This window comes from Stomoxys calcitrans, chromosome 2, assembly GCF_963082655.1.
Source record: "Stomoxys calcitrans chromosome 2, idStoCalc2.1, whole genome shotgun sequence".
Taxonomy (NCBI): Eukaryota; Metazoa; Arthropoda; class Insecta; order Diptera; family Muscidae; genus Stomoxys; species Stomoxys calcitrans.
Window position 1 is genome coordinate 144958427 of NC_081553.1, and position 15037 is coordinate 144973463.

General features: G+C 35.6%; 1 long non-coding RNA gene across 1 annotated transcript; it reads left to right on the plus strand.

The window, feature by feature from the left end:
- Positions 1–12645: 12645 nt before the first annotated feature.
- Positions 12646–14890, plus strand: LOC131995024 (uncharacterized). The gene is made up of 2 exons (XR_009397073.1): positions 12646–12700; positions 14620–14890. It is a non-coding gene; the product is annotated as an uncharacterized LOC131995024 (long non-coding RNA).
- The last annotated feature ends 147 nt before the right edge of the window (positions 14891–15037 follow it).

Consider the following 15037-nt stretch of genomic DNA (forward strand, 5'->3'; position numbering starts at 1 on the left):
AGGAAAAATCAAAAAATGCCGAAAAATTTTTCCCAGGATATGATATAAGTTGGTTATATGCAAAAAGATGTACCAGATTTGGTCGAGCAATAGGGGGTCTAATGTTGGGAGTTAAGAGGACAATTATCCAGAAAGGCATGAAATATTCCTTTAACTGCCAAGATGAACTACTAACTATTAAAATCAGCTGGTATCAAGAAGAAATCACTCTTATTCCAGTTTACCTCAGAGGGGCGAATTGGGCAAATGAATTTGCAAACTTAAAAAAATATATACATGAACTCGAAGATACTAATCTAATCGTAATTGGAGATATCAATGCCAGAATCGGAGAATTGCAGCAAAGCAACCATATGGAGATCGAAAGCGGGTTTTCAGCTGGGAAAGAAATCCGGAAATCTAAAGACAAATTAGCTGATTGGAAAGGGAAGGCGTACATTGAGTACTGCAATGACATTGGTTTGTTTCTTCTGAATGGGCGAACTGAAGGCGATGAACAAGGAAATTTCACATTTATAAATTCGGTAGGCTCTTCGGTCATTGATCTCTGTGCGGTCTCCAGCGCCATTTTGGAAAATGTTGATAGTTTTCGAGTAGAGGAAATGCCGTGGTCAGATCACTTACCTATCGCCCTACAGCTAAAAATACATTCCTTACAACACAATTATTGCAAGCTAAGCCTACTCCCGCAATTAATATGGAATCAGCAAAACAAAAACATATATCGAAACAAGCTTAACGCAAATTTGGAAAGAATTAATGAGCGAGAAACTGTGGTTGGTATCAAAGACCTAAATAACATTATCAAGGCGTCATCAGAAAAAAAACCCCCAAAGCATTCACTCTTAAAAAAAAATCCTTGGTTTAATCTTAGTTGTTATTGGGCCCAGAGAAAAGCATATAAATGCTTAAATAAATACCGAAAGTCAAACACAATACAGCATAAAAATGAATATATACAAGCTAAGAAAAAATTAAGAGAAGTTTGTCTATCGGCTAAGCATGCATATTATGACCGTTTGTCTATCAAAATTCAAAGGACAAACTGCACAAAGGAATGGTGGAATTTAGCAAAAAAGATTAATAACAAGGAACATAGAATTGGAAACGCTATAACACCAGAAATGTTCAGAGACTATTTCTGCGACCTTCTGAATCCTACTCAAATGTCTCAAGACATACAGTACGCGAAACCGCTAATTTTTGATGCATATCTAGATAGAGAAATCACAGTAACAGATATACAACATGTCTTAGGTAGAGTAAAACCTCATAAAGCTCCTGGTGACGACAGGATTCCATATGAGTTCTATGTGAACGCATCAGAGCAATTCCTTGTTGAAGTGGCGCGAGTTTTTACAAACTTCTATGACAACAGCATTATTGATGAGTCGCTGATAAGATCTATAATTTACCCAATTCATAAAAAAGGAAATATAAATGATCCTTGTAATTATAGAGCTATATCGTTTATGAACACAGCTGCAAAAATTCTGATGGGCATCCTGAATTATAGGCTCACGTCATGGGTTGAAGAAAACCAAATAATGGAAGAATATCAGGCAGGGTTCCGGAAAAATTACTGCACAGCGGACAATGTGTACAACATAGTTGCAATAGTAAGTTTAAAATTAGCGGAAAAGAAGAAAGTCTATGCATTTTTTGTTGACTTCCGAGCAGCTTTCGACAAGGTCTGCAGAAAATCATTGATATACAAGCTTTATCTTAACCGAGTCTCATCCAAATTTATAAATATGATAGAAGCCATTTACCAAAACACAAAATGCACAATATGGAACGGAGAAGAACTCTCACAGGATTTCGAAACAGTGTCTGGTGTTAAACAAGGCTGCCTTCTTTCGCCACTTCTCTTTGCTTTATACCTAAATGACCTGCATGAACATCTAGAAGGAGGTATTGATGTAGAAGGAAAAAACGTTCGTGTATTAATGTACGCGGACGATATTGTAATATTGTCGGGTGACATAAATTCCCTTCAAAACATGATCATCAACCTGGAAGAATACTGCAAACTATGGAATATGGAACTAAATATGTCCAAGTCAAAGATAATGGTTTTCAGAAATGGAGGGCGATTGTCAGACAGGGAAAAATGGTTCTACAAAGGACAAGAGATTGAGATTGTCTCCGAATATACATACCTTGGAGTTGTACTGACCCCAAGACTAAGCTTTAAGCGACATGTCAGTAGTCGAATTACACAAGCAAAAGCGGCGATAAATTCTACGTGGAAAAACTTCCTTCAAAAAAATAATATAAACCTTGAAATGAAATGGAAACTTTTTCAAGCAGTTTGTCGGTCAATTCAAGGATATGCAGCCCAAGTTTGGGGATTTGGATGCTTTGACGAAGTGGACAAGCTACAAAGATACTTCCTGAAGCGAATCCTGAAGTTACCAGAAAGCACCCCAAATTATGCAATAGACATTGAAACGAACGTGGAAAGCGGCCATATGTATACCTTACAATTGCATCTTAACTATATATATAGCACGATGTTTAAATACGATAGTAATCGTTTACCAAATTTTCTAACCAAATTAATATTATCAAAAAATATATTTTGGGCAAAGTCAATTAACGATCAATTGGTGGAAATGGAGGAAACTCCAATTACCAACGACACACCGGAACACACCTGGCTATCAAACTTTATGCGCCTTACTTTAAAACTGAAGAAAGCAAGTAAACTCAGTAATATTGAAAGGGCAAGAGAAAGTGACACTAGGATATACAAATATCTAGATTATACACGCTGCCTATCGTACATGAATGGCTGCTATACTCAATCGGAGATAACATGGATTTTAAAAGCGAGATGCGATTTGATTTATTTAAACGGCAGTACAAACGGAGCTACTGAAGAAAACGCACTATGCACACTCTGCAATCTCCGGGAGCTGGAAAACCTAAATCACTTCCTTGGAAACTGTCCTATTCTGAGAGAAATCAGAGATCGAGTGTTTGGAAAACCATTCCTAACGCATACCGAAATTATTGAAATACTTGATGGAAACCAAATAGATGACTGGCCAAAACTTATCTCATACCTGAAGTCTGCGACTCAATATCGTAAACTTATAATAAATGAATATCGATAATATTATGAATTATGTAATGTTACTAGCACCGGCTCACGACAACATTGTCACAGCCGTAAAATCTTTTTTCAGACTAATATTCACAAAATTTAGAAATGTAAAATAATGTAAATTGTATTAAGCTCTCGAATTTATCTGAATAAAGATACCTTACTACTACTACTACTACATACATGGCCTAGCAAACAAGGTTCTATTTGCAGATTTCTTTGCCTATATAAAAACTATGGATATCGTTGCTTTACAAGAAACCCATGTCTGCGCTGATAGCTTTGAACGCTTTAAAATTTACTTCGGAGAGTTTGAGCAGAAATGGATACCAGCTACGAGACAAAGTAATTACGGAAGAGGTATAGGAGGATATTTTCTGGGAATCAAAAAGGATTTGCGGATAAAGGGTTTCAATAGTACATTCCAAACTATAGAGAATATGTGTGTTATTTGCATAAAAACTCAAAACACGGCATTCACTATTATACCTATCTATATGAGATCAGCAATGTGGGAAGAAACATACGAAATCGTAAAAAATGTAACCCGGCACAGTGAAGTTGTAAATCCAATAGTCATTGGAGATCTTAACGTCAGAATTGGGAACATGCAGATACTCCTAGATGAGGTATATAAAGAAGAATTTTCGGCAGGTTTTGAGAAAAGAAAGTCCAAGGATATTATCATAAATAACAGAGGAAGACAGTTTTTGGACCTGTGCTATGACTCTGGATTGTTTGTTATCAACGGTATGACGGCGGGTGATGAAAATGGAGAGTTTACGTTTGTTAGTGGCGTTGGCGAATCAGTTAACGATATATGTGCCGTCAGTCAAGATCTTTTGAAATTTGTAGAAAAATTTAATGTAGATGATAAAATGTGGTCAGACCACTTTCCAATAATTCTGACTCTGAAAATGCTTACAAAAGAGAACAAATCAAAACTTTTACCTAAATTGCATTGGAACCCCAAAGGTTTAGCAAAATACCAATCCAAAGTATCATCAGTTTTACAAGATAGAAAACAAACAACAATATCGTTTACCTGCGGAGACATAGTAAAGATAATAAAAGAGGCTCACTATGATGTAAGTGTAAAAAGCCAAGAATTCACTCCAAAACAAAAATGGTTTAATATAACGTGCCATAAAACAAGAATACTTGTTCAGGCCACACTCAAGAAATACAGGGCCAACAGTAGCGAGGAAAATAGACTGGAGTATCGGGATCAAAGGCAAAAATATAAGGAAATCTGTCAAAAAGCTAAAGACTCTTACTATAAAATCATAGAAAGCAACCTAGAAAGAGTGCAAAATAGCAAAGAGTGGTGGAAAATTGCCAAAGAAATAAGAAACACGAACTACTATCAAGAAATTAAATCTTCTGCAGAAGATCTACAAACGCACTTCAAAAATCTATTAAATCCTCACCAAGAGCAATCAGACATCCAATATGCACACAATTTGCAATTTTATCACGAGCTGGACACGCCAATAACACTGTCGGAAGTCAAAAAAGTTTTGAGTAAAACAAAAGACCATAAGGCTCCTGGCGAGGATAGAGTGCCATACGAATTTTTTAAAAATGCACCAAATGATCTATTGGCAGAAATTGTGAATACGTTCAATACCTTGTACGACTCCGGTTGTGTTGATGAATCATTACTCAGGACTATCATTTATCCAATTTTCAAAAAGGGGGATAGAACCTTGTCGTGCAACTATAGAGGTATTGCATTTATGAATTGTATTGCAAAAATAATGATGGGCATACTTAATGAAAGACTGTCACTATGGTCGGAGAAACATAAGATACTAAATGAGTATCAAGCAGGTTTTCGTAAAAATTATAGCACGTCTGACAATATTTATAACCTATCCTCAATCGTACATTTGAATTTCAGCCAAAAAAAGAAAACGTATGCTTTTTTCGTTGACTTTAAGGCGGCGTTCGATAACATTTCAAGGAAAGCGCTCATATTCAAACTGCAATCGATAGGCATGTCAACGAAAGCTGTAAGATTTATCGAAAACGTTTATAAAGACACAACATCAGCAGTGTGGACCGGAAATGAATTGTCGGAATACTTCAATACTTCGTCAGGTGTCAAACAAGGATGCCTACTCTCACCGCTATTATTTGCTCTGTACCTAAATGACCTGCATGACACTCTAGAAGGCGGAGTTAACCTAAATGGATTAAATGTAAGATTACTTCTATATGCCGATGACATCGTAATACTAGCCGATGAACCAAATGTGCTACAACAAATGATCTACAACTTGGAAGAGTATTGTAAACTATGGACAGTCGAAGTAAATTTAAATAAATCAAAAATTATGGTATTTAGAAAAGGTGGGAGAATAGCCAGAAATGAAAACTGGACATTTAAATCGAATCCTGTGACGATAACATCGGAATATTGTTATCTAGGAGTAACATTAACACCATCCATGAGCTTTAGCAAGCATGTTGAAAAAAGGAATCAAGCAGCAAAAACTAGTATAAATAGCACATGGAACGACTTTCTAAAAAAACAGGATGTACCACTTCAATCTAAGTGGAAACTCTTTCTAGCCGTTAGCAGATCAATACAATCATACGCTGCGCAAGTATGGGGTTACAAACACTTTGAGGAAGTTGACAAGCTGCAGACATATTTCATCAAGAGAATGCTTAATCTCCCAGATTGCATACCAACATACGCCATAATGCTAGAAACTTCCATCGAAAATGGACATATATTTACACTAGATTTAAACATAAGATATGTGTTTAAAACTCTATTTGAGTACGACGAATCTCGTCTACCATTTCTTCTTTCAAAGAAAATACTGCAGAACAAATTATCCTGGGTAAAACGCCTAAATGAAATGGGAGCGGAACATGATATTGAGTGGTCAATAAACAATCTGAACAAAACAACTTGGAAAGAAAACGGAACTAAACTGCTACAAGCACTAAGAGTAAAGAATTATAATATATATATGTCGAGAAAGCAGAGCACAAGTAGGATATACAGAAATTTAGATCCTATGAAAGGAGCAAACTATTTAAAAACATCATATAAGATCGAAGACATAAGATGCATACTACAGATCAGAACAGAAACAACGATTCTAAATGGTAATATATACAGGAACAATGGATCCGAAATATGTTCGCTCTGCAACACAATGGAGATAGAAAACGTGGAACACTTCATAGGCCGGTGCCCGGTGTTAAAAGAAATTAGGAAAATATATTTTAACAAGGAAATATTAACAGAAAACGAAGTAATAAGTCTTCTTGATGGCGCAGTTGTAGAATGGACACGGCTTGCAAAATACACCAAAATGGCTATGAGATACAGGCTAAATCTGATAAATGAATTCAACTATTAAACTGAATATTATCTGTATATATATGTATAACAATAGCAAAACCCCATATGCAGACTAACGACAATATGTCATGTCTTAGAGATTAATATTAAGTATTTATTTATATATTGTACAAAATCTTACCACACATTGTATACATAAAGAATTATGAAAATAAATACTACTACTACTAATATTGAAATCGTTCTAGAGTGAAAGTGCTTAACCAAACTTAGAATTTTGTTTTGGTTTTTGTTTTTTAATGTTAGGAATATGAAGAAAAAATATATGTAAAAAGTTGATTTGAATAATTTTATTTTGTGTTCTTTAACCAATCATAAAAGTTTTTCAGGTGAAAGCAGACTTTATGGGCTATGTGTATTTCAGGAAGCTCTACGTGCAACAGTAAAGAGGGCTACTGAAATGGTCTAGGTATAAATCCGAGCAAGGCAGACGTAGTTCTTTTCAGCAGGAGATACAAGATGCTTTCAGTGGAACCTGTCTCCTTCGGTGGAGAGAATGTTGTCAGACCTATAATGCTATATGGTGTTGTGGTCCGGTGGACGGCGCTTCAAAAGTCCACCTACACCTCAATACTTAACAGGATCCAAGGAATGGTTTGTTTGTGCATCACAACCGCACTGACGACGACACCATCTTATGCACTGAATTTAATGCAAAACCTAATGTCTCTGGACATAGTGAGGTAATGCGAACAGCTGTACAATTACACAGCATGCAATGTATTTTATTTTGTTTTGATATGATATTTCACACATAAGCAACTTTACAATGTTATAATGATGGAAACACTAATATAAAACATAATTGAAGAAGATAAGTGGTAAATCCATTTATTTCTAAAACCACTTTGACATTTAAATTTACGGCATTTGCTACTCAAGGTAGTTTCGTTGGAAGTCATTTTTTGTTGTTATGCTAATGATAATACCTCTTAATTGTACCATGGAGGCATTGGCTACGGACACTGTGTTATCCTTAATACCATGTCCGATGTTCCAGACAGTGTGGATTGCACACTACCTGAGCCGCTTTTTGATAAAAAGTACTGGTGGGCTTTGGGGTGTACTTTAAAGATCTAGAACTGGTCATATCGAAAAGGTTACCCGACCACTGCATTGTGTATCAAGCAGATATCCTTGCAATTAAGGAAGTGGTGGGTGAAATGGCTAAGATATAATGTCATAATTACAACTGCCGCAAACATCTTGTCAGACAGACAGTAGATCTCTCTACGAGATGGCTGAACAGTTCAAAAATCACCTGTTCTGGGTGCCGGGCCACAGGGATATCCAAGAGAATTGTAAAGCGGGCGAGCTTGTGAGACTATGAACCTACTCAGGGACCCTGGAATCTGTGGGTATGAATCTAACGATATGTAAGCTAAGTTTTAAGGACCAGACCCGAAGGACAACGAATGATAGATGGTCACAAAGAGGGGGCTGCGATCATGACATAATTACCAGTGTCGGGAAATGTATCGTTCTTGCAGTTAAACTGCAATGGACTGCGAGGCAAGATTGATGAGATTGTAGATTTTATGAGTCGGAAGAGCATATCGGTCGCAGCGATCCAGGAGACAAAGCTGACTAACACCTGCAGCTTGCACAGTTGTCACAGCTACAATGTGCTACGTAAGGATCGCTCAAGGAATGGAGGTGGGGGATTGGCCTTCGTTATACACCATTCCGTGCAGTATAGACCTCGCCTGCGCTTGACGCTAGTGACCCATACATGGAATGTATGGGGGTAGCAGTCAGGTCTGGTACTCCCGAGATAGAGATATACAACGTGTATATACCGCCGGTTGGTAGCTGTGTCCCGATTAATGGCCAGGCCTACAGCCCCGACATAAGTGGGTTGCTATCTGGCCATAGTCGTCTGCTTCTGGGGGATTTTAATGCACATCACTCGTCATGGCATTCTCCCCTAGGTAACGACCAGCGTGGCATAGCTTTGGCAGAGCAGATAGATAGCTCCACTGACTGATAACTGACAGAAGAAAGAATGCAATTACAGAGTCACAAGCTGTGAAAAAATTTGTCAACGCCGACTATATGAAAAATCCGCAATTACTTTTTGGGCAACCCAATAGTAACATACCAAAAATCAGAGTAGAACTAATCACTGATTTTGACCAATAGTGCACTCAATATTTTATTATTGGGTAATTGCCACTACCTGTAAGTCACATTCCTTCTTCTGTTCCTGTGGTATCACAATGGACGAAGACGTCTAAATGAGTCTGATGGCTGCCACTTAAACCTAACCTAATCGAAAATAAGAATACTCAATTAAAACCATTACTACTACTACAAGGCGGATTTAAAAATAAGATGTCATCTTTCTCGCATATGCAAATTTCTTTGTGTGTGTTGGCAAAACGATCATCAGCCTAATGGCAAGAATGCACCAAATGATTTGTGATTGTTGTACAATAAAGACCACCTTTAATTGTTTCGCCCTGCTACTACTACTATTAGGTTGCCCAAAAAGTAATTGCTGATTTTTCATATAGTCGGCGTTGATAAATTTTTTCACAGCTTGTGACTCTGTAATTGCATTCTTTCTTCTGTCAGTTGTCAGCTGTTACTTTTAGTTTGCTTTAGAAAAAAAGTGTAAAAAAAGTATATTTGATTAAAGTTCATTCTAATTTTTATTAAAAATGCATTTACTTTCTTTTAAAAAATCCGCAATTACTTTTTGGGCAACCAATAATTTACATTATCATGTGTAGCAGTCACAGGATCAAAGGATATGTTGCAGCCACGAGATCTTTTTTTTTTTTTTTTTTGATTAAAAATTTTTGATTAAAAATGTGTAAAATTATAAATAAAAAATATTAAAAGTGAAAAATAAAACAAAATGTGAAAAACAATTTAATATCCAAACCATTCTATTGGGATTTAGATACAACTCTGGAGTTGGACAATTCAATCAGCTGGTCAAGTAAAGCAACCTTCTTAATTCAACCATGAACTGAGAAAGTGAGTCAACCTTCTTAATTCAACCATGACTACCATGATGTTTTACTGTTAAATTTCCATCCCTGGTTCAGTATTGATGAATTTATAAATTTTATGATTGGAACCATGTTTTCTAATAATCGCGAACAGTTACTAAATTCATCTTATGACGTTTTGAACAGAACAGGCAATAGTCTTCAAAGATCAAATCAAATTGCATATGAGACCGAGCAAATTGGGACAGAGGCAAGTGAAATTTATTCAATTATTTTAGAAGAACGCTCTTTGAATTTGGGCATATCAATATTCTTTGTAAAATATGTTTACCCAAAAATCCAATAATTTTTTAGATAGAGCTACTGGCTAAAATGCTTTTTATACGGCGCATCTCCGATGAAATTTGGTACGTAGATGTGAGTTGAGGGGGTAGTCTGTTTCTGAGACAAAGGCCCGTGGACCCGCCTAGGCAATATCGATTTCAAAAGAACGGTATTAACGTGTGGAATACCCGAAATGGATTCGGGAAGGACCCAATTAGTATTGAGACCTAGGCAATGTGGGTTTCAAATGAAAATGACGTGCGCGATTTTTTTTTAATTAATTCTCATCTTCGACATATAAAATAAAAATATATGTTATGTTAATTTCTCTTTTGAGATGAGCTTAATAATCGAAAATTGTATACAATGGAAAAATGAAAGCCACGGAAAATACACCACACCAACCATGATTTGGTGTGAGGGCTTCAAACGTCGTAAATTGGTAGGTTGTATTTATCTCGAAGAAATTACTTAAGAACTACGAAATGCATACAACACACGAACTAATCCCCACAGATTGTCCTACTGGCTGTGTCACAATTCCAATGCATGTGTATTTGTTCTATGCACCTTGGTTATATTTTCCAACTTTACAATTTTTCCCCGCATGTTTCCTAAACGTAGTGGGTTCAAACCATGATATATTCATTTACCGGTAGTGCCAGTTGCCCAACAACAAAATATTGAGTGCACTATCTGTCAAAATCAGTGATAAGTGCAACTCTGATTTTGTGTATGTTACTAGTTCGCGCCGTTTGTGTGTGCTATAGTTCTTAACTACAATATAATACACTCACACAACCAAAACTCGTTGACAGATAGTGCACTTCGCGAGAAAAAATTATACTCAGTTGTTTACAGTAACTACCTGGTAGTTATGTCATGGGTTCAAACCACGGCCTGGCTCAGCCTAATTTTTTAATATTTTTTGCTCGTTAGGGCGAATATAATTTTTCTAATGATGTGTTAATTTCTCTTTCGAGATGAGCTTAATGATCAAAACTTTTATAAAATGAAAAACACGAGAGCCACAGTATGTAGGCGCGGTTTTTATGAGTCAAGTCAATATCAGTGTTTTGGGCATCCAGCTACTAAGTAAATGTTAAGAAGTATGGGCTTCAAAACAGAAATGGAAATTTTTATTAAAATTTGCCCGTTGGCAACGCAACTGAAGTTGTGTTGCTATCCATAATCGACCCCTAAATTTTTTTCTCTTTTTTCATTCCATACCCGTATCGCCAATATTAGGGGATTCACTATCTCAATACCACTTGGGTCCTTCCCTAGTCCAATTAAAAAAATTGTGCGATATTTTTAATAGATTTTCATCTTTGACAAATTTCCATTCTTGTCACATGAAATAAAAAAAGATATAATTTTTTTCATTTCATACACATACCGCCTAGGTTAGGGAACTCACTATCTCAATACCCCTGCGGTCCTTCCTAAGTTCAATTTTTATAAATTTTTTGCCTCATTTCTAATTACTCGCTTGATGTCTATGCTGCAGTACTCGACATTGAGTGGGTTTTTGGCCCCTAAAATGGTCCACGTGCTATGTCTCAAAAATGGACTTCAGATTCGTGTTCCTGGGATTAACCCACAATTTTATACCGAAATTTAGCGGAAATCAAATCAGTGATTAGTTCTACTCTGATTTTATGTATGTTACTATTGGGTTGCCCAAAAAGTAATTGCGGATTTTTCATATAGTCGGCGTTGATAAATTTTTTCACAGCTTGTGACTCTGTAATTGCATTCTTTCTTCTGTCAGTTGTCAGCTGTTACTTTTAGTTTGCTTTAGAAAAAAAGTGTAAAAAAAGTATATTTGATTAAAGTTCATTCTAATTTTTATTAAAAATGCATTTACTTTCTTTTAAAAAATCCGCAATTACTTTTTGGGCAACCAATAATTTACATTATCATGTGTAGCAGTCACAGGATCAAAACAATTAAAATGTGAAACATTTTTTAAATCCAAACCAAGAATTTGACATTCTAGTGGGATTTGGATACAACTCTGGAGTTTGACAATTCCATCAGCTGGGCCGAGGTTGAATTTAGAAGGTTAGCCCACTTGCCCAATAAGAACGAAATCAACGATACAACCCTGTGGCGATGATGGCGCGTATTTCCTCTAGACCGTCAAATTGCTGGACACTTCTTAATTGACATTTTAGTTTTTATTTTCATTATCATGTGTAGCAGCCACAAGATCAAAAGATTTATGATTATAAACGTTTAAATTATAAATTAAAACAATTAAAATGTGAGCATTTTAGTTTTTATTTGCATTATCATATGTTGCAGCCACGAGATCTTTTTTTTTTTTTGATTAAAAATTTTTGATTAAAAATGTGTAAAATTATAAATAAAAAATATTGAAAGTGAAAAATAAAACAAAATGTGAAAAACAATTTAATATCCAAACCAAGCATTTGACATTCTATTGGGATTTAGATACAACTCTGGAGTTGGACAATTCAATCAGCTGGTCAAGTAAAGCAACCTTCTTAATTCAACCATGAACTGAGAAAGTGAGTCAACCTTCTTAATTCAACCATGACTACCATGATGTTTTACTGTTAAATTTCCATCCCTGGTTCAGTATTGATGAATTTATAAATTTTATGATTGGAACCATGTTTTCTAATAATCGCGAACAGTTACTAAATTCATCTTATGACGTTTTGAACAGAACAGGCAATAGTCTTCAAAGATCAAATCAAATTGCATATGAGACCGAGCAAATTGGGACAGAGGCAAGTGAAATTTATTCAATTATTTTAGAAGAACGCTCTTTGAATTTGGGCATATCAATATTCTTTGTAAAATATGTTTACCCAAAAATCCAATAATTTTTTAGATAGAGCTACTGGCTAAAATGCTTTTTATACGGCGCATCTCCGATGAAATTTGGTACGTAGATGTGAGTTGAGGGGGTAGTCTGTTTCTGAGACAAAGGCCCGTGGACCCGCCTAGGCAATATCGATTTCAAAAGAACGGTATTAACGTGTGGAATACCCGAAATGGATTCGGGAAGGACCCAATTAGTATTGAGACCTAGGCAATGTGGGTTTCAAATGAAAATGACGTGCGCGATTTTTTTTTAATTAATTCTCATCTTCGACATATAAAATAAAAATATATGTTATGTTAATTTCTCTTTTGAGATGAGCTTAATAATCGAAAATTGTATACAATGGAAAAATGAAAGCCACGGAAAATACACCACACCAACCATGATTTGGTGTGAGGGCTTCAAACGTCGTAAATTGGTAGGTTGTATTTATCTCGAAGAAATTACTTAAGAACTACGAAATGCATACAACACACGAACTAATCCCCACAGATTGTCCTACTGGCTGTGTCACAATTCCAATGCATGTGTATTTGTTCTATGCACCTTGGTTATATTTTCCAACTTTACAATTTTTCCCCGCATGTTTCCTAAACGTAGTGGGTTCAAACCATGATATATTCATTTACCGGTAGTGCCAGTTGCCCAACAACAAAATATTGAGTGCACTATCTGTCAAAATCAGTGATAAGTGCAACTCTGATTTTGTGTATGTTACTAGTTCGCGCCGTTTGTGTGTGCTATAGTTCTTAACTACAATATAATACACTCACACAACCAAAACTCGTTGACAGATAGTGCACTTCGCGAGAAAAAATTATACTCAGTTGTTTACAGTAACTACCTGGTAGTTATGTCATGGGTTCAAACCACGGCCTGGCTCAGCCTAATTTTTTAATATTTTTTGCTCGTTAGGGCGAATATAATTTTTCTAATGATGTGTTAATTTCTCTTTCGAGATGAGCTTAATGATCAAAACTTTTATAAAATGAAAAACACGAGAGCCACAGTATGTAGGCGCGGTTTTTATGAGTCAAGTCAATATCAGTGTTTTGGGCATCCAGCTACTAAGTAAATGTTAAGAAGTATGGGCTTCAAAACAGAAATGGAAATTTTTATTAAAATTTGCCCGTTGGCAACGCAACTGAAGTTGTGTTGCTATCCATAATCGACCCCTAAATTTTTTTCTCTTTTTTCATTCCATACCCGTATCGCCAATATTAGGGGATTCACTATCTCAATACCACTTGGGTCCTTCCCTAGTCCAATTAAAAAAATTGTGCGATATTTTTAATAGATTTTCATCTTTGACAAATTTCCATTCTTGTCACATGAAATAAAAAAAGATATAATTTTTTTCATTTCATACACATACCGCCTAGGTTAGGGAACTCACTATCTCAATACCCCTGCGGTCCTTCCTAAGTTCAATTTTTATAAATTTTTTGCCTCATTTCTAATTACTCGCTTGATGTCTATGCTGCAGTACTCGACATTGAGTGGGTTTTTGGCCCCTAAAATGGTCCACGTGCTATGTCTCAAAAATGGACTTCAGATTCGTGTTCCTGGGATTAACCCACAATTTTATACCGAAATTTAGCGGAAATCAAATCAGTGATTAGTTCTACTCTGATTTTATGTATGTTACTATTGGGTTGCCCAAAAAGTAATTGCGGATTTTTCATATAGTCGGCGTTGATAAATTTTTTCACAGCTTGTGACTCTGTAATTGCATTCTTTCTTCTGTCAGTTGTCAGCTGTTACTTTTAGTTTGCTTTAGAAAAAAAGTGTAAAAAAAGTATATTTGATTAAAGTTCATTCTAATTTTTATTAAAAATGCATTTACTTTCTTTTAAAAAATCCGCAATTACTTTTTGGGCAACCAATAATTTACATTATCATGTGTAGCAGTCACAGGATCAAAACAATTAAAATGTGAAACATTTTTTAAATCCAAACCAAGAATTTGACATTCTAGTGGGATTTGGATACAACTCTGGAGTTTGACAATTCCATCAGCTGGGCCGAGGTTGAATTTAGAAGGTTAGCCCACTTGCCCAATAAGAACGAAATCAACGATACAACCCTGTGGCGATGATGGCGCGTATTTCCTCTAGACCGTCAAATTGCTGGACACTTCTTAATTGACATTTTAGTTTTTATTTTCATTATCATGTGTAGCAGCCACAAGATCAAAAGATTTATGATTATAAACGTTTAAATTATAAATTAAAACAATTAAAATGTGAGCATTTTAGTTTTTATTTGCATTATCATATGTTGCAGCCACGAGATCTTTTTTTTTTTTTGATTAAAAATTTTTGATTAAAAATGTGTAAAATTATAAATAAAAAATATTGAAAGTGAAAAATAAAACAAAATGTGAAAAACAATTT